This window comes from Eumetopias jubatus, unplaced genomic scaffold, assembly GCF_037043125.1.
Source record: "Eumetopias jubatus isolate StellerSeaLion01/CBP00866 unplaced genomic scaffold, mEumJub1_p1.0 scaffold_10, whole genome shotgun sequence".
NCBI classification, from domain to species: domain Eukaryota; kingdom Metazoa; phylum Chordata; class Mammalia; order Carnivora; family Otariidae; genus Eumetopias; species Eumetopias jubatus.
Genome location: NW_028274816.1, coordinates 34,596,965 through 34,617,105, shown reverse-complemented (window position 1 = coordinate 34,617,105; position 20,141 = coordinate 34,596,965). Strand labels below are relative to the sequence as shown.

The 20,141-nt window shown below is 43.8% G+C and overlaps 1 protein-coding gene and 1 pseudogene across 1 annotated transcript in view; one reads left to right on the top strand and one right to left on the bottom strand.

The window, feature by feature from the left end:
- CDH13 (cadherin 13) overlaps positions 1 to 20,141 on the bottom strand; it is a 1,007,564-nt gene that overhangs the window by 724,838 nt on the left and 262,585 nt on the right. The window lies entirely within an intron of this gene.
- LOC114203971 (large ribosomal subunit protein uL11 pseudogene) lies at positions 8,952 to 9,500 on the top strand (annotated as a pseudogene).

Below are 20,141 nucleotides of genomic sequence, written 5' to 3'. Positions count from 1 at the left end.
ATAAGGCACTCAGTGTGCACTTCATTGGTGAAGAAAGCTAGGATCTCTTAAGATGATTAAAGGATGAAAAATAGAGACTGCAAAATCCACCCACTTAAGCAATCAGAGTATTATTCTTACGCGGTTCTAAAGTCCCATGGGAACTTTTTTTAAGAAGAAAAGGAATATCTATTTTTTTCAGACATGTATCAGTGTCTCCGAAGTGCTTTAAAAACAAAAATTACCAGCTTTAACGAGGGGGTAATAACAGCACTAAGAACATCTGAGACAGTTCGTCCCTAATAAAATTCTAAATGTTAGCTGGTTCTATTACTCAAAGCTTTCACTCAGCACACACATTATTTATTACATCATTAGGCATTCTGAGAAGCTCTGGCCCCGGTGACTTTAAAAGAGGTGGTGCTATTGTACAGGAAACCTCACATTCCATATTGATAACGGTGACTCACTCGCGTTCCTAGAGCTCTCCGGGTTTATCTTAAAAGCTCTAAAAGGAGGCAGATGGTGGCTTTTCTCAAGGTGCTGGGATAACCTCAGGACCCAGTTGACAGCACAGGCTAGGATGTAATGGCTCCAACTACTGAAGTGGTATTGCAGAAACGAAAATCACAAATGCACAGTGGCTGAGAAAAAGCCACTGTGCCACAACAACCTGAGTAAATAGTCTGCTTTGATTTTTTCCCCCTGAAGCCACTCAATTGCTAGATGGGTTCTGTCCTAATTCTAAGCTTGTTGTTGTTGTTTTAAGATTTTACTTTATTTTGAGAGAAAGAGAGCGAGCGTGCATGAGGGAGCACAAGTGGGAGGGGCTGAGGGAGAGAAGGAGAGAATCCCAAGCGGACTCCGCGTTGAGCGCAGAGCCCTTGGAGGGATGGGGGGGGGCTCGATCTCATGACCCTGAGATCATGACCTGAACCGAAACCGAGAGTCTGACACTTAACCGAATGCACCACCCAGGCGCCCCTAAACTTGTTGTTTTTAAATAATGGTGACTTTCATAAACTGGGTGGAGGGGGTGGTGCAGGGTTTTACATTGTTTGTGAAAGAAGGGGGCAGCTACTCTGCATTTTGTTATAAAGCAACCACAGAGAAGGCAAGTCCTTAATCATTATCTTCTGTTTTGCTAAACTTGAGTTTCTAGATTTGTAGGTACCATCTTCTTACAGAAAAATGGTATACACCTAGTTTCCCTAGGAAATAGCTTATTTAATCCTCTATCAACTTTGGGTGGATATAAAAATCTCTGATTCATGACTCGTTGGCCTATTAACAGTTCTTAAACGTTCTGAGAAGTCAGTTTCCTAGATACCAGCATGCCTTGAGTCCAAGGAACAGGAAACCCTGCCTTTAAGTGCAGATTAAGGAACTCTTGTGATCATTTGCAGAGAACAATGGTTGGAACTGCAGAACTACAATCCCAGGAATTTTCTCTTTATCTTCAATCGTAACAAATCATTTCAAATGCAATTAATAAAGACTATAGTCTGTATCATAGAAGCAACAAAGAAGCAACGAAGAAGCAAAGAAGAAAAAAAACCCACAAATATTTATTAAGCGCTTACCCTGTCCATGCTCCAGGCTTTTTCCCACAGTTTCATACATTTATCCCAATGAATTGCCATGGCTAGTGTGCTAAGTAGGTCTTTAAAAGTGTGGAAACTGAGTCTCAAAGTTATAAAGGAGCAAGTGAAACTGTGGTTTATGTGATGTCCCACTAGATCTAGCCTCAAAGGACATGCGAGGGCAGGACTCCATACCATGACATGGCTGAGAGTTGCCTTTGCCTGAAACCTTCCAAGAGAGACTTCACTCTTCAAACTGTAGCTTGAAGTGTTCTTGTCCAGCTTCATTCCTTTATAAAGCCTTAAGAGCAGCAGCAGCAACAACTACCATCAGGTACTGAACCCTCCCTATAAATCAAATAGGATTCTATGTGTGCTACCTACAGCGGTCCTTACACCTGCTTCTAAATCTGCAGACTCATTCACGTAACAAATGCTCATTAAACTCCCACCCTGTGCCAGATACTGAGGAGCATGGGGAATGCTCATGGGACAGACATTATTATCCTCTTTTTAAGATTTTTTAAAAGATTTTTTAAAAAGAGAGAGAATGAGATAGAGAGAGAGAGCATGAGGGGGGGGAGGGTCAGAGGGAGAAGCAGACTCCCTGCCGAGCAGGGAGCCCGATGCGGGGCTCGATCCCGGGGTTCCAGGATCATGACCCGAGCTGAAGGCAGTCGCTTAACCAACTGAGCCACCCAGGCGCCCTATTATCCTCTTTTTACATATAAGGAAACAAAAGCTCAAAAAGAAAAACTCCAAATTACATAGTGTGGCATAGCCTGACTAGTGATTCAACAAAAAGATTTTCTTAGCCTCTTGGGCACATGGCTAGACAAATTTTCCAGCCTCTGTTAGGTCTGGTCCATCTGCACAGGAGTGGCGTTCACGGCTACCAGGCCTGAATCATAAAACCCTCCACGGGCAGTTCTCTTGAGAGCAAGAAATAAACTGCTTGGTAAACGGCTGAGTTTTGGAGGTGTATCTGCTATAGCAGCATGATCTAATACAGAGCTAGCAGACGGTGAGGCTGAGAATGTGATCCAAACCAGTATGATTCTGGGGCTTGTGTTTTAGGGTAGGTGGTAACATTGCTCACCTTCGCTTCTCTGTAATTTGTGTACACGGATCTGAGTTCTACTTCTGGAGGGTGAAATACTTTTCCCATTTCCTCTTCTGGAATGTAATCCTCCAGAGTCCTGAATTCCATTTTCACGTGCCTTCCTCGCCTGTCCCAGTTCCTTATACGACAGAGTTGTGTAGCCAGATAAAATTTAATTTGCCAATAGCCTCTTTCAAGTAAGAGGTGGAAAAACAGTAGGGAAAATCAATGATACTAAAAACCGGTACTTTGAAAAGATAAGACTGACAAATTTTTAGCTAGACCAGCCAAGAAAAAAAAGTGGGGGCGGGAGAAGACACAGATCACCAAAGTGACATTGATGCAGAAAAAGCATTTGATAAAATCCAAACATTAATTCATGATAAAAACTCAATAAACTTGGAACAGAGAAGGAACTTCCCCAACATGATAAGGTACATAAACAAAAACCCCTGCATCTAATGTCATATTTAATGGTATGAATGCTTTCCCTCTCAGAACAGGGCAGTGCTATCCACTTTTGCCGTTTTCACTCACTACTGTGTTGGAGGTTTGAAGCAAAATGGGGGTGGGGGGCGAGAAAGAAAGAAAAGAAAAAGGAAAAACAAGAAGGTATAACATAGAAAATGGATCCTAATGCTCCTAAGACTTCTGACCCAGGCCAGTGCACAGGGGGCCCTGCAGCAGAGACCTGGCTTTGCCTGCCCAGCATCCTTTCCCTCACCACACCCAGAGACTCACAGTCCAGCTAGGTGACAAACTGACCCTATCTCTGGTGCAGGAGGGGACATTTGACCTTGACCCAGACCAGGCCCATCAGTTTATTTGGTCTTCTTTAGCCACAGAGCTGATTCATGGAGGTACACACGACTCATGTTGATAAAAGTGAACTTTATTCTAGCAGGGGATAGAGCCTCTCTCCACTGCAGTTGTTGTGAAGATAGAGCTTGAGCTTGAAGCTACAGGAAGCTATCTTGACCATCAAAATGAAACAAAAATAAAACAAAGCAACCCCCCCCCAAAAAAACCCAAAAAGACAGAGAGAATGGAACCAATGTAGAAGAAAGTCAAGCAGAGAGATGAAGATAAAGTCCTAGTAATAGGTAGTATCTGAACTTATATGCCCACCCAGTCCTGAAGCCAGGATTATTCATGGACTTCTCACATACACAGGCCATGAAATACCCTTTTACTATGGCCAATTTTATTTGAGTTTCTGGCATTTGCAATGGAAAAAGTCCTGACTAACACAGGATTGTGACCGGACCCGAGTCCCATCCCACCTTGATTTTGACATTAGCCTTTGCAGGATCTCACCATTACCCTTGTAGAATTCACAGACAGTCCTATTATAACCGCCCCCCCCCCCCGCCGCCACCATCATCATCTGAATCTAAGTCCTAGTAGAACCAGGACTATCTATATTTTGTTTTCCAGCATATCCCCAGTGCCTAACACACAATAGGTAGTCAGTCAATATTTGCTGAATGAATACTACTTTATGGTTGAAGAATCGACAGATGGAGGAATGGTGACCACGGGTAGATCTGTTCAGAATTTTACTAAAGGTTTAAGTTCAGCTTCATGGTCTTTAATTTCCAGAACTTATGTTCTCTATCTTTTTAAAATGTTGACCATGCCCATCTCCTACCCACTCACAACTCTCTTCTCCATGATGTCTCAAAAATTACAGAAACCATGGCTGAGATTGTAATCACAATGTTCTCTGTGTCCTCTGTGAGATGTAATTCATCCGGTCCTACAGATGTGCACTCGCTTAAATCAATAGGATCCACTTTTATCATCTTCTCAACTAACTTGAACTCCAATTTTCTCCTATTTATATTTTTTCAGCCCTTTTACAAGGTGATTATTTTCTTTGATCATAAAAATGGAGGTGACCTGACCCTGCCTGGTTCTGCATTTCCTCTGCCATCTTCCTGGGCACCGTCTGCCAGATGGCAGGTCTGTGCCCAATTGCCTGAGCAAATGTCCTTCCACTCTCTTTGGCTTGTTTCAAACTTGCTGCTGTCAAGAAGCTTTAGGCTCTTGGGCGCCTGGGTGGCTCAGTCGGTTGGGCGACTGCCTTTGGCTCAGGTCATGGTCCTGGAGTCCCGGGATCGAGTCCCGCATCGGGCTCCCTGCTCAGCGGGGAGTCTGCTTCTCCCTCTGACCCTCTTCCCTCTCGTGCTGTCTCTCATATTCTCTCTCTCTCAAATAAATAGATAAAATCTTAAAAAAAAAAAAAGAAGCTTTAGGCTCTTATATTGAACAGTCTGGGCTTTAAAGGACATGCTCAAAGCATGTCCTCAGTTTATTTTATATGCTATCTTTTAAACCAAGTTTACTAAAGAAGTCCATATTTTGTCACAACATGCTTGTTTGGATATATGTTTTCTCTCTCTCCTTTCTCAACTGTCTTGCAGGGTTTTGCAATTATATACTCAGAATTTTCCTTTCAAGAACTTTTATTTCTTTCGTTAGTGTGCTCTGTGTTAGTGTATCTGGTTTTTAAAAATGTCTACATTTTTCTCTGAACTTGAAATATTCTTTCCCCTAAACCGGGGCAACTGCCTGGCTTCATCCTGCATGCCCTTCTGTTGGACTCACCAATGTGAGACCAGCATGGTCATGTTCTTGCATGGCCCCGTTGACCCATGGTATTGACGGGCCCCTTCATGCAGTTAATGTGGCCTGCTCCTCCCTCTCATTTGTGAGTGTCTTCCTTCCATTTACCTTCTCTGATGACAGCAGTGACATTCAGCCTTCCTTCCTCAGCGACCCCACTCCCCATAAGTTACCGTTAAGTTGTATTGGTTTGGAGACAAAGACCCCTCACTTTTATTTGCTCCCCCCCTTACAATCCTCGGTTTTATAGTGAGAGGCTCTGTGACTGTGGATATAGGAGTTTTCCAGTTTTTAGGTCTTCAAATATTTCCACATATTTCAGTTTGCTACATATTAATCAGAACTACGGTAAACTCAATTTTCTCTAAGGAAAACCCAAATGTGTCACATAAGAATACAGAAATAAAAATTCTATATATTTTGCAACCATCTTCCAGTGGGGAAGATTCTCTCAGTCTCCTGCTTTCTTAATTCATAACCAAAATTGAGAAATATGACAGTCGACTACTTCAACAAATGTAAAAATGCTAACAACATCCCTAGGTATGCCGGCAGCTTTTGTGTGTGTGTATCTATCACAGTGTTTTCTGAGTCTTCCTTTCATTTGAGTCATTTATCCATGAATCTCTTACCTACCATTCGGAGCCCCTTGGAGCCCATGGATTAATTCATTTCTGCATTCCGTAATGCAGCCTGAATGTGGTAACACGTATATGGATGGTGATGAATAAGTGCTTCTCCCATGGAACTGAACTTTGGACTCCATACAGAATCAATAGGCTAAAAAGGAATGTGTCATCTGGAGGCATTTAAACATTGCCATCTACATAGAAACATCTGATATATTAAATACGAATTACTTTAAACTACTAATTAAAACAGTCAAAAAGGCTTCTGCTCAGAGATGCTTTGAGCATGTCCTTTAAAGCCCAGACTGTTTTTCATTCATGTTATCATTCAGATGGGTCTTCCTGGTAGTTAATTGGCATTCAAGAAGCCGTGATGTATCAGTTCCCCTCTGATGATCTCCTATGCTCAAAACTGAAAAGCACTAAAACGTGCCCATTTTTTAGAGTGTGTATACCAGAAGGTACCTTAAAGTGGCTCATAAGAACTGAGTGATCCAAGGGAAGAATCAACTTGACAGGGAGCTATATCACCATGCCATCTGGGACAGAAGAGCATCAAAACTCAGATGAGCCCTTTCTGCAAAAGTGTCACCTTGGAGCAGGTGGCATTCCAGCACCATAGCTCTTGCACCCACCTGAACAAGCCCTCCCATTCTGGAGGGTGTTTTAGATGCTGCACACCCTCTGTCCCCATCATTGACCCAGCAACTGGAAGATTTTTCACCACTGACTGTGGCTCCCCCCCAGGTCCCTGTATTTCAGCAGAGAATAAAACGATCCCCGTGTATATCACTTTGATAAGTTTGTAAAGCACTCTGCCATTTTTGGGCAGGAAGCCGCTAAAGAAAGATACCTTCGTTACAGTTTACAAAACCATTTCCAAAATGTGCTGCTTTGGCCCTTAGAGTCAAGTTAAGAAATAGAAGCCTGTAAAACTTATCCAGAGAACCACTGTCAAAAAAGACATTCTCCCTGTAATTGGAGGGCACGCTTTAGTCTGTTACATTAGATGATTCTGATATTAAATCTAGATCCTAAGACTATCTTAATTGGCCATAAAAAGGACAATTGAAAACACAGGATTTGATCACTGCACATACAACGCTCGTGCTATAACCACCAAATTAGGCCATTTTGCAGGGAGCATCCAGGCCTGAGTTCTATTTAAGCTCTCTCAGGGTTACATTTCATCATCCAGTTTCAAGAAGGCAAAAGGGTATTAAGTTGATTAGGATTCAGTGAAAGTTGAGACCATGGCACATCGTGCAAATTTAACATTTGCTTCCATCCACCATTCCTGATAACAGAGGGAGAGAAAGACATTTTACACATTTTCTGAGGATTAAAGTTGGACTTGCCCACTGCTCGCGGTGACACCTTTTGGTGTCACTGGATTTAACGATATTATAAATAATGAGTTAAACAAATTTGGAGAGTCTGATTAATGAACTAGGGACCATTTTGTACGAGAGAACAGTGATGTCTAAATGGAGCGTGTAACTTCCACATTCTCTGCTCCCAGGAGTCATGGATTCCTGGACCGCCGAGCCCCAACCCCCTCCACACACGGAGAAGCGGACTGCACTTCTGCCCGCCCCAGTTCTGACCAAGCTGCGGGAGAGGAGGCTTGCCTTTAAAAATCATGACAACTTCTGTTTCTTTGCTCTGTTACTTTCAGAGATAAGTACCGGTTGAGGAAGTCAGACTTGTTAACTACTGGTGGGTGCCTGGGTCCTTTTAGAGGAAACAGTACTGGCAGGAATCATGGTCAAGACACTTGGAGGTGATGGAGTTGGAAAAAACGGGCCAATCTTGCTATTGACTGGTTGTGCAACAAGGGACCATTTGCTTAAAATTGCTTAAAATTGCTTAAAAAAGGAACCTTAGGCTCCTCCCCGCCCCCATGGTAAAAGAAGGATGACTAGTATTTCCCAAAGACGTTGTTGTGAGGGCTACATGGGTTAAGACATTACATGGGGCACACAGTTAGTTCTCGACACATTTTATGCATTATTATTGTTACTAATAAGTGGGCCGTGGTGGGGGACCACACGGGGGATAGTATCACCCATACCAGGCAGAAGCCTGCTCTGGAATCTAGTCTGGATTCTAGCAAAAACTTGCGAAGACATGGGTACAAAGGACGCAGTGGCCAAACCCCTTTCCTGGCATTCCACTCCTGTCTTTGTCCTGACCACATCACTCTTTTTTCTCCCTTTTTAAAGACTTAGTTCTTTTAGAGCAATTTTAGGTTCATAGCATAATTAGGAAGATGGGACAAGATTTCACATATGCCCTCTGCCGCAACACAAGCAGAGCTCCCCCCAATACCCGCTTCCCCCATCCCCAGAGAGGTATGTTTGTTACAGCTGATGAACCTACATCAATACATATAAACACCCAGAGTCCAAAGTTTACGTAAGGTTCACTCTTGGTATTGTACACCGTGTGGGTTTGGACGAATACATAGTGACATGTATCCATCACTGCATCATACAGAGTATTTTCACCGCCCTAAAAATCCCCTGTGCTCTACCCTCTCATCTTTCTCCCCCTACCAACCCCTGGCAACCACTGCTTTTTTTTCACTGTCTCCATAGTTTTGCCTTTTCTGGAATGCCATATAGTTGGGATCCTACAGTACGTAGCCTTTTCAGATTGGCTTTTGTCAATTAGTGATATGCATGTAGGGGCGCCTGGGTGGCTCAGTAGGTTGAATGTCCAACTCTTGATTTCCTCTCAGGTCATGATATTGGGGTGTGGGATTGAGCCCCGTGTGGGGCCCTGTGCTGGATGTGGAGCCTGCTTACTCTCTCCCTCTCCCTCTGCCCCTCTCCACCATGCTTGTGCGTCCCCCGCCTCTTAAAAAAAAAAAAAGGTAATATGAATGTAAGTTTGTTCCACGTCTTTTCCTGGCTTGGTAGCTCATTTATTTTTAGTATTAAATAATATTCCTTCCTTTTGGCTTTCGGCTCGGGGAGGCAAAGGTGCAACTTTCTTCGGTCGTCCCGGATCCGGGTTCATCCGACACCAGCCACCTCCGCCATGCCGCCTAAGTTCGACCCCAACGAGATCAAAGTCGTGTACCTGAGGTGTACCGGTGGCGAAGTCAGTGCCACGTCTGCCCTGGCCCCGAAGATCGGCCCGCTGGGTCTGTCTCCAAAAAAGGTTGGTGATGACATCGCCAAGGCAACCGGTGATTGGAAGGGTCTAAGGATTACGGTGAAACTGACCATTCAGAACAGACAGGCCCAGATTGAAGTGGTACCTTCTTCCTCTGCCCTGATTATCAAAGCCCTCAAGGAACCACCAAGAGACAGAAAGAAGCAGAAAAACATTAAGTACAGTGGAAATATCACTTTTGATGAGATTGTCAATATTGCCCGACAGATGCGACACCGATCTTTAGCCAGAGAACTCTCTGGAACCATTAAAGAGGTCCTGGGGACTGCCCAGTCTGTGGGCTGCAACGTAGACGGCCGCCACCCTCATGACATCATAGATGACATCAACAGTGGTGAGCTGGAATGCCCGGCTAGTTAACTACAAAGGAAAATGTTTCAATAAAGGATCATTTGACAACCAAAAAATAAAATAAAATAAAAAAATAAATAATATTCCTTTGTCTGGATGGGCCACAGTTTATTTATCCACTCACCTACTGAAGAGCATCTTGGTTGCTTCCACGTTTTGGCTATTATTAATAAAACTGCTATAAACATGCACATTCAGACTTTTGTGTGGATCTAAGTTTTCAACTCCTCTGGGTAAATACAGAGGAGTGTGGTCGCTAGATCGCAGGGGAAGAGAATGTTTAGACTGAGTCATTGCTCTTTCAATGTAGCACTGCCCTTCATTGCTAGAGAGCTTCCTCTAACTTGTGCTTTGCCAGCTTCTAAACAAAGACTGACAGAAAGGTGGGCTTGGGTAGAATAACTCAGAGCATGCTTTATGTAGTTTCCTCGCATTCCCCTCAAGGACTAGGCTCCACTGGAGCTCGTTGGTCACCATTGTACTGACTCAAGCTTCACTAGCTAATTGCCTTCCCTTCCCTGTCTCAACCCCCTAACCCTCCACCTGTGGCTCCTTCATCTCCCAAAAAAATAACTGCCCTTGAACTCTTATCTCAGAGTCTGCTCATGGGATGCATGCACAAAGTGAGACAATCCCTGACAGCCCTCCCTCCCCATGCACACCCCCATTCATCACACAACGTTTTTGTCAACTCTTATATCCCGTGCCTTGGTTTACCTTCTCTGATGGCCTGGGCAGTACTGCCACCTTTAGACCTTTTTCGCCCTGACTACCTCATGGACTTTGTTCACAGATGGTTCTAATTGTTAAGACAGAGATTTCCACCCTGTTCCCTGGGGGTGGGGGTAAGGGGGTTGGGCAACAGACCTACAAGCTGGGAAGGAAGGGCTCTAAGTGTTGTGGGTCAAGGCACAACGTGTGGCCAGAAGAACATGTACCCCTGTCTGAGTATCTGTGGGTATGCCGGGCTAGCCAGCAGCGCACCTCTCCCCAGACACATCAGCACTACACATGTCCCCCTCTCTCTTTCGGCCTACTCCCTGTCCTTTGGGAAAAAGCGGTCAACTCTAATTCACTTTGTATCAGAAAACACTTTGGCCATTTTGAAGTCTGAGTCCCATTTCTACTGAGTTTTTTTTATTTGTTTATTTGTGTTGTTATTTGCTTTTAATTAAACCAACATAGACTCAGAGGGTTTCATTCACCAACGCAGATGATGAGGTTCCCCAGCCCCACCTCCAATTTCACATACTTTGAATTAGGACTAAATATAGATTTTAGTGCCGAGACAACAAACATTTGAAGAGACACAATTTTTAGGTACCACTGTCCCTACATGCAGTAATAGAAGACACTAATTACAGTTGGTTTCTTCCTCCCAGGGGTCAACGAAGTATATCCAGCTAAGAGTATTTTAATTAAACTGTTTTATATACTTCCCTGTCTTTCATATTAATCACTCATCTACTTTAAGGAATGTTTTGACCTAGCAGCGGATTTTACACTAGATTTGAAGACCCCAGGTATCTGAGAAAATGTCAGCCGGTTTGCATTTGTTCATGCATTAATTTCACACTTGTCTGAACCCCACCTGCGTGTTGCAGAGATCCACAAAGGTGTTAGTGTTGAGTACGATATTTTAATTTAGCTGGCCCAAATTCAGCTTCTTTGACTATGACAGAGGGTTCCAGTAAGGTCAATCCCCCACACTTGATGAGTTTACTAAATAGTTAAGAAAACAAGACGCATGTGAAAAGCCACAGATTAACACAGAGACAGGAATGGGCAGAGGGAGTGGGCTGGAGATTTGGGGAGAAGAGTTGAGAGGAAAAGCTGCTCTCCCACAGATAACCATGGCAACCGCAGGATGGGACCAAGTGGAGAGGGCAGTGTCATCTGCGGAATGGGAGTGATGGGTGCTGGGGGTTCTGAGGGCCGTGCAATGGGGTGGCGGACTGGACTGGGTGAGTTATGAATCACAAGCCCTTTAGGTTCAGGAGAAGCATCTGCAAATCCAGTGGCTGGATGAGGCCAGAGCACTGGACACAGCTCAGGCTCCTGGACATTGGCTGGTGGGGGCAGCTCAAAGCAGGCAGTCGATGGAGGTTTTGTGGAATTTGGTGGCAAAAATCAGGATTCCAGGACAGGAGCCTGGAGCATGGGTGTGAGGGGATCCAGGCCCCACAGATACTGTCTGGCAGTGAGTGAAGGGAGTCAGAGGAGGGTGACACATTCTGAATGCCCATGGTTACCGGGTGCCATCTGTGTCAAGGTACCTGGAACTGCTCCCCCAAAAAACCTCAGAACATCTTCCTCATCTGTTTGGGGTTAGCTCATTTAATCCTGATGGTCATCCTGTGGGGTAGGCACTGGTACTACCCCACTTCACAGATGGAGCGGAGGAGGGATTTATTCAGGACGGTACAGCAAGCAAGAGGCAATGTCCAGGTGCTGATGTCCATCTCTGCAGTGCCCCTCCGGGTCACTTCGTCCTAACAGATGTGAGATGTGATGCTTTGGACATCAGGGATCCATTGCAGATTTGTGAGTGGGGTGGGGGGAAAGGCATGACGGAAAGGAGATGGTGGACACAGGGATCACACCTAGCTGACTTGACAAATCTTCCTAAAGCTGTCATAGACTCAGCTCTTCTCTTGTTGCAAACGTGTATTTTTCCGCACAAACCACATTACACCTCATGCCTCCATGAGATGTATGAGTGAATGAAAGTTGCAAAGAATCTCACTGCTCAGGGAAGCTATGGGATTCAGTTCTAGAGCTCTCAAAGTTCTGCTTTGGTTCTGACCTTTTTGCTTCCCATCAACAGAGGGTTTCAGGTCCCTCCACCCCAGGGGCCACAGCTGGGAAGTGAGTGGGCTGGCTTTGTCCTAGCAGCCAGGCTGAACTCTGAGTTTGCATCAACCTCAGCATCTTTACCCCACTGCTAAATTCTGGTGGAGAGCACACCAACCTCAAAGAAACCCCCCTCCCATTTGCTGCCCCACTGGCCGCACAGGTCAGAGCTGAATAAACTCATCAACTGGGAGGCGTGCAGCATCTTTGGCCCTTGGGGTCAGAATGAACACCCTTGCTGTGCTCTAAAGAAGAATACAGGGCTTTGGAAATCCTATTCTCTAATTTAGTACCTCCCAAACTGAAAGGTAACCCTTTTATATACTGTGAATCGTACTGGAAATGTGCAGAAAGAAATAACACTGTCACGTGACCATCAGTAAGCACCATTAAACACCTGCATGGCCTGTTTAGTGGTTTGAGACTTGGAGCCTGGGAGCCTTCTTATAGGACAGAACACATTTTCCAGTGGGGATTAGCCTTGAGATTAGAGTTTAATGAAACAATCACTAACACTGGAGCCTTGGGCAAAGGAAACAGCAAACTCCAGGGAGCTCCTGGTTTATCTGGGGAAGACATTTATCTAATAAACCATGAATAAATAATAGAAAGGAGTCTAAAGTCAAGAGAAGCAGAGGAGCCAAGGGACAAAAGGTAGGGGCTTGATGTATAAGAAGATGCTTTAAAAGCAATTTAGTGTTTTGACTTTGCAACAGACATTCATTCCTGGAGAAATGCTGTCACTTGTGCAGAAAGAAACATGTGCAAGGCTGCTCGGGCTGTATCGGCCAGAAGAGGCTAGGCTATGCAGTGGTAACAAAGAACTCTAAAGCCTCCGTGACTTTGAACAACAAGGATTTATTTATTGCCTATGCCCCATGCCCGATGGAGGTCAGCAGCGGGATTCTGATAACCACACACACCCAGGGACCCAGGTGACCAAGGTGGCAGCATCTTATGGACGGAGAGAGCATTATAGGACTAAGCACCAACAATTCTATGCTTTGGCCTAGAAGTGACACATGCCACTTCCACACACATTTCAATGGTTGGATCCAGTAATGCAGTGATGGCTAACATCAAGAAGGTAGGGGAATATAGTCTCCACTGCCAGAAAGTAGGAAAGGACCAGATACTGAGGTACATTAATACATCTACCACAAGTGTAATGGCAAAAGTTGGGAAGAAATGCCTAACTATCTCCTCGTGTGTACGTGATGTGAACATACATCCACATGAAAGACTATAATGGGACTGTTTAAGAGGATTTGAAAATTAAAATGCAAGTTGCAGAAAACTGCACACAGTAGTATCTCTCTTAAGTATAACTCACCCACGTTACAAACCTCTATGTGTCAATGGACATGGCTATATGTATCTAAGTGTCCAGAAAAAGCTCTGAAAGGACATCCATCAAACTAGTAATGGTGGTTACCTCCAAGAGAGGAATATGGTTGCAGAGAGGACAAGGGGACTTCTGTTTGTCTGAATTATTTAAAATGAAAAGGAACTTATATATAGCTTCTGAGTTTTTTCAAATAGCATTTATCCGTTTCCCATGGCTGTTGGTTGGGTGGCCCCTGTGTTAACCCGTGGTGCCATGTTCATTGCAGAAAGGTGACTGAGAGTGCTTCTCACCTCCATGAGCTGCACCAGCCATATGGTTAGCAACCTTGTCCATATGGGAGAAATTTTCATCACTAGCTGGTCCTGTTTGGTCTTACATCTGGCACTTTCTAGAACATTCTGGAATTTTAATTCCACAGGAAAGCACCTCTATATTTTTTTACGTTCTATCTCCTCATCATCTTTGATGATTACCCACAGGATAATATCCTGGGAAATGTCAAGTTTCCAGATGTTTTCTTTTTCCTTCCTCATTTCAAAACTGATTTATCTTCTTCCAAACCCTAATTCCTCTTTCTTCAGGATTCTTCTCTACACTAATGTGGTCCAATAGAATCATGAGCACAATAAATCCAACAGATATCTCATTTCCCCCCAATAATGTATTATTTAAATTAAGCAAAACATACAACTTTCCAGAAGGGTTTTAGAGCAGAAGTACTGGTGTATCTCAGACAAAAGGGCAAGTCAGGGGGGCAATGGCAGGGGCTGGATTGGTGGCCTAGTGCAGGAGAGACTGTGTCCACGCAGGACCCTCTAATCTGACCGTAGATCTGGCTTTCAGGTACAGAGATAGTAATTTTTCAGGATGAAGTCATGGAAAGTAGCTTGGAACATCCACACAATAGAATATTATTCAGTTATTAAAAAGAAACGAGCAATCAGGCCAAGAAAAGACATGGAGGAACCTTAAATGCATATTTCTTTGTGAAAGAATCCAGTCCTAAAAGGCTACGCACTGTACGACTCCAACTAGATCACCTTCTTGAGAAGAGAAAACTATGGACGTGGTAAAAAAGCAACCTCAGCGGTTGCTGGAGGTTTGGGGGAAAGAGGATGATGGATGGAGCGTAAGGGACATTCAGGGCAGTGAAACTATTGTGTATGATACTTTAAGGATGGATACATGCTATGACACATCGGTCCAAACCCACAGGAAGCTATGAATGGGGCAGTAGAAGCATATGGAAACTCTATCCTATTTGCTAAATTTTCTGTAACCCTAAAACTGCTCTAAAAAAATAAAGGTTATTATAAAATTTTTGCAAAGGAGCTTTTTTTTTTTTTTTTTTTTAAGAGAGGAATTTAGAAGGCTTAGCCCATGGTTTGGATTCAAAGACACACTTTTTCTACTTTGAGGAAAAAATACTCAAAATACTTGCAGAAAATGGGAACGGCACAGAGCCCACCCCAGGCCCACTAGGGCAGGAATCGTTGAGAGCAGAGTCCTTGAGAGAAGGGACTCCCTGCTTTCACGCTGACCTGAAGGTAGCTGCTCCCAATCTCTTCCTCTACTTGGAAACAGAAATTCCACAGAGGCAGCATAGATGTTGCCATGGCTTTGACCTCGCCGTGAACTTCCTTTTATAATTTTGTAAAATAGAAGAAAATTTGCCCAAGATGGAATGTTTTGTTTTTCTTTTTCCAAAGAGAAACATACCACATACCATGGATTCCTGCCACTCATCTCTGTTAGTAATAGAGAGATGGATGGACTGAGTGTCTGGACACGCTGTGGCTGAAGCAAGGCTCAGATTCAAGTTGTCACGTATAATTCTGGAGAAACACTTTGTATCTCTAAGCATCAGTCTCAATCTATATAATAAAGGGATTATGGTTAAAGAGAGACTTACAGGGCCCTGGGGATACTCAGGAAGGCTTTTGAGAACCTAACGAAGGGTAAAGAGGAAGGGGTCACAGATGACTCTGGGCTTCCCCTCCTCCTCCAAACACACACTGGTGCTTTGCTCCATTTTCCTTCCTGGCCTTCATTGTGATGAAAAAGAATGCCACTGATTTAGATGATCATCACATCCCATTTCCGTGTCTAAAGTCAACATTCCAAAGTAAGTGGTAGATGTGGGTGGTGGATGTGACCCCCTGAACCAGAGTGACAGATCTTAGGAGGGAAATTTAGCAAAAGCTGTACAAGGTTGAATAGTAACCTCCCCCAAATCAATGCCATCCAGAAACCAAGAATGGCACCTTATCCGGAAAGAAGATCTTTGCAAATGTATTCAAATTAAGATAAGGTCAGACTAGATTAGGGTGGGCCCTAAATCCAATGACTGATATCCTTATAGAAAGGAGAGGACACAGGGCACAAAGAGACATGGAAGCCCATGTGAAAACAGACACAGAGGTGGGCATGCTGCCATCTGCAAGGCAAAGAATGTCAAGGGTTGCTGGGAACCACCAGAAGCTGGAAGAGGCAAAGGAAGAATTCTTTCCTAGAGCCTTTAGACCTGGTGGCCCTGCTGATACCGCCGCTGCAGAGTTCTGGCCTCCAGAACCAGGAGAGAATACACTTCTTTTTTTTTTTTTTTTTAAAGATTTTATTTATTTATTTGAGAGAGCGAGAATGAGGGAGAGAGAGAGAGAGCACATGAGAGGGGGGAGGGTCAGAGGGAGAAGCAGACTCCCCGCTGAGCAGGGAGCCCGATGCGGGACTCGATCCCTGTTCTCCAGGATCATGACCTGAGCCGAAGGCAGTCGCTTAACCAACTGAGCCACCCAGGCGCCCTGAGAATACACTTCTGTTGTCTTAAGCTGTTCGGGTTTGGGGTCATTTGTTGCAGCAGCTGGAGGACACTACTGCATGTACTAAGCATTTTCAGGTGTGTCCCTCATCCTAAATCTGCAGCAAGAGCCTGGTTTTATCGCATTTCTCTTTCCCCAGGTCTTTAGCAGGGGAATATCCTTTTAAGCCTCTCATTTTTTTTTTTTTTCAGGACATGGTAAATACCAAATCTTACAATACCAATGGGCTTGTGATTGCTTTTGAGGGATTTCCTGCACAGATGCCCAACCCTTTGATGTGGTTACAAAAACGAACTTCTTGAAGCTGATAACTCACATCAGAGAAATGGGGACTAAGAACCGGTCCTGTGCTAAATGTACCCTCATCACTGCCACCTTGGGGGTCTGCTAAGCCACAAGCCCTATAATATGGAGCTTCTGAAAATGCGTAAGCCTGTAATGGAAAATGGAATCTGCAGGAACGTCTCCACCTTGTTTAATAAAATACAATGTAAGGGATTCTCTTTCCAGAAACACTGCTGTGGAAAAGTGCTTGCTCTTTCCCTCTCTTTCCCTGTGTGTGTGTGTGTGTGTGTGTGTGTGTGCGCGCGCGCGCGCGACATACATATATACTCACATACATGTATACACATATATATGTATTTTTAAAAATCAGAGTATATTCTATTTAAACATTTTGATAGAACCTGGGAAAAGAGGAAGGAAGAAGAGAAAGTGCTCCAACCTGAGCAATGAGGCAGCCACAAGCCACATGTGCTTAGTAAGCACTGGAAATGTGGCTCGTCCAAATTGAGAGATGAAGTGTAGAATCAATGAACACTGGATTTCAGAGGCTTAGTACAGAAAAGTAAAATATCTCAATAATTTATCATATTGAAATGGATATATATATATATTTTTTTTTTAAGTGGGCCCCATGCCCAGTGTGGAGCCCAACACGGGGCTTGAACTCATAACCCTGAGATCAAGACCTGAGGTGAGATCAAGGGATCAGTCAACCAACTGAGCCACCCAGGTGCCCCAACATGATAATATTTTAGATATGATGGGTTAAAGTACATCAGTCAAATTAATTTCACCAGGTTTTTACGTTTTTTTAAAAGGTTGCTACTAGAAAATGTAAACTTACTTATGTGGCTTACAGTATATTTGTGTTGGACAGCACTGGGCTAAGGGATATAGGGTCTGTGGTATCTTTTATTCAGTCACATTTTGAGCACTTTTGAGCATTTTTGTTCAGGAAGTTCTAATTTTCTTACAGAAGTGATTTTTTTAAGTATCTGCTGTAAGGATTCACACACACACACACAAAGAGGATTTATTTTGTGACATTCTCTTTTTTATGGTAACTTTTCCTTAAAATAACTCAGATATAAGGTAAACTTAATTAATATTCATTTTGCTCTTACGTTTTTATGCATTGCTGTGTGACCTTGGACTTTTCTAGGCCCCACATTGTCACCTGTGAAAGAAGTTGGTCTAGCGATGATCCCAGACAACAGTGATTCTCAACTTCTTCCTCTGTCTCAACAGATTAGAAGGTTCTGGGAAAGTGCCATCAGCAAGAACAGTTCCCTGTGCTCACGGTGCTGCCTCTGCTTCCTCCCACTTCCCCTGCAGAATTGTTGCCATTCCTTTCACAGACTCAGTAAGAAATTTCTAGGGAAGGGTCAAAGCGTAGTCATTACAGTCACAGCCTATAGAATGCTGGAGCCCTGGAGGAAACCCCAGTTCACCCCGTTCAAGTGCTCTACTCCCCTCAGGGGAAGCTGTGGCCCAGAAAGAGTAATGATCTGCTAGTCCAGTCACCCTGCTGGTCGGCTCTGGTGAACACTGACTCCTTGCTTCATGGCGTCTCCTGGTCTGACAGGAGGGGAGGCTTGAGGGACAGAGACAGCAGAGCAAAGACCATCGTACACGATTGGTCACCCATACATCACTCCCTTCTTCCCTAACGCCATGTCCTACTAGAAGGTCATTTTTCTCTTAGTTTACCACAAAGCATAGAAGGACAAAGGATTTGGAGGGATGTGAATTAATGATGGTGTATAAGAGAAAACTCATCATCTTCTCCCAGTTTAAGTGAAGAAAATCATCGTTTCAATCTCTCTTCAGAGAGACTCGTAGAAAGCTACTTGTAAGTGCTTTGGATGCCAAAATGTTCTGAAGCACCAGAATTTCCAAAAACCAGGCTCCCAAGCCTGGTAAAAATGGTAGATGAATCAGAATGTTCTGTTCTGTTTAGACCTAAGGCGTATCAGGGTTAGATAAAGTCACAATTGACAATGATTGGTATTTATTATGAAAGATGCCAAGTTATATTTAGATGTTTTTTTTTTACCTTCAAATCTCACTCTAAATTGCTTGTCACCTTTTGAAGTATCATAATTAACACCAATTAATTTGTGTGCTTAAATATTTTAATGACAGGTTATAATTTTAATAGAAAAAGCAATTTAGAAGAAAATCATAAGATCCTATGGTTTTCAGGAGAGGAGAGACAAGAGAGACTTTGGAGTAGACAGAACCCAGGTCCCAGAACTGGGACCCTGTTGTGACTCACCACTTCCTACCAGTAGGGTCTTTAGTGATTACGTGACCTCTCCAAACCTTGGTGTTCTCATTTATGAATCATAAATAATAAACCTACCTCATTGAGGTGCTCTAAGGATTATTCCAGGCTTGCTACCGTAAGTCCCTAACATATGTGATACACTATAAATGCTCACTGCATTTTCTTATATGCACCACCACCAAGGAGAGAGAAAACATGTCAGAGTCTGGGTTCCAGGTTGAAAGTTCCTGGGGCAACTGAACAGTGAGAAGCATTTTCCAAAGAGTACCAGGGCAAAGAAGCCAAATCATCACAAGGATGAGGAAGGAGCTCAAGCCCCAAGGGTGAGAGGAAGTAAATGGAAGAGTGAGTAACTGGGAGACTCAGAATCAGAAAGGAATGGAATGGGCGGGAGGGCTGAGGGCAAAAGTTCAGAGACCATGAAGTAGGATTCCTGCTTCCTATATGGGAATCCACCGGGGACAGGCAGAGCATTTGAAGACCCTTTATAGGGCCAAGCACCTACCAAGTCATGTCTGTCCCCAAATGGAGCAGGCCGAGAGGGATGGCATGGTGTAGATCTCATCTCTGGAAAACTCATGATTCAATAGGGTGGCCATGCAAAGTCAACCTACCCAAGGTGCTGCACTGAACGGGTCCAGCACTGCTGCTACTGTCCATGACACATGAGGATTAGTGTCTGCCATGGATTATCCTATTAATAATTCAGCAGACACAGGCTCGAGGGATGCTTTCACTACTTACTGCTCCTGTGATTTAAATTCTCTGAGCCTTACTTTGTCTATAAAGTGAGGCCACCATTACCTTCTTTGTACAGTTGTTGCAAGGATTAAAAGAAATAATGTATGAAAGATACAGACACAGCGCCTGGACTAGAGAAAAGACTCAATAGTTGCTAGCCATGAAGATGAAGATGTTGATTCCATTCCCTATAGCTCCAAGACCCTTCAATTTTGTCCAGACTTCAGACTTCTCACTAGTATATATTTCAAAATCTGATATTGATAACTCACATCAGATGAACCCCCTCTCTACTAAGCAGCCCAAGACAGACAGATGGGTTTCAAAAGAATATCTAGATGGAAATAAAG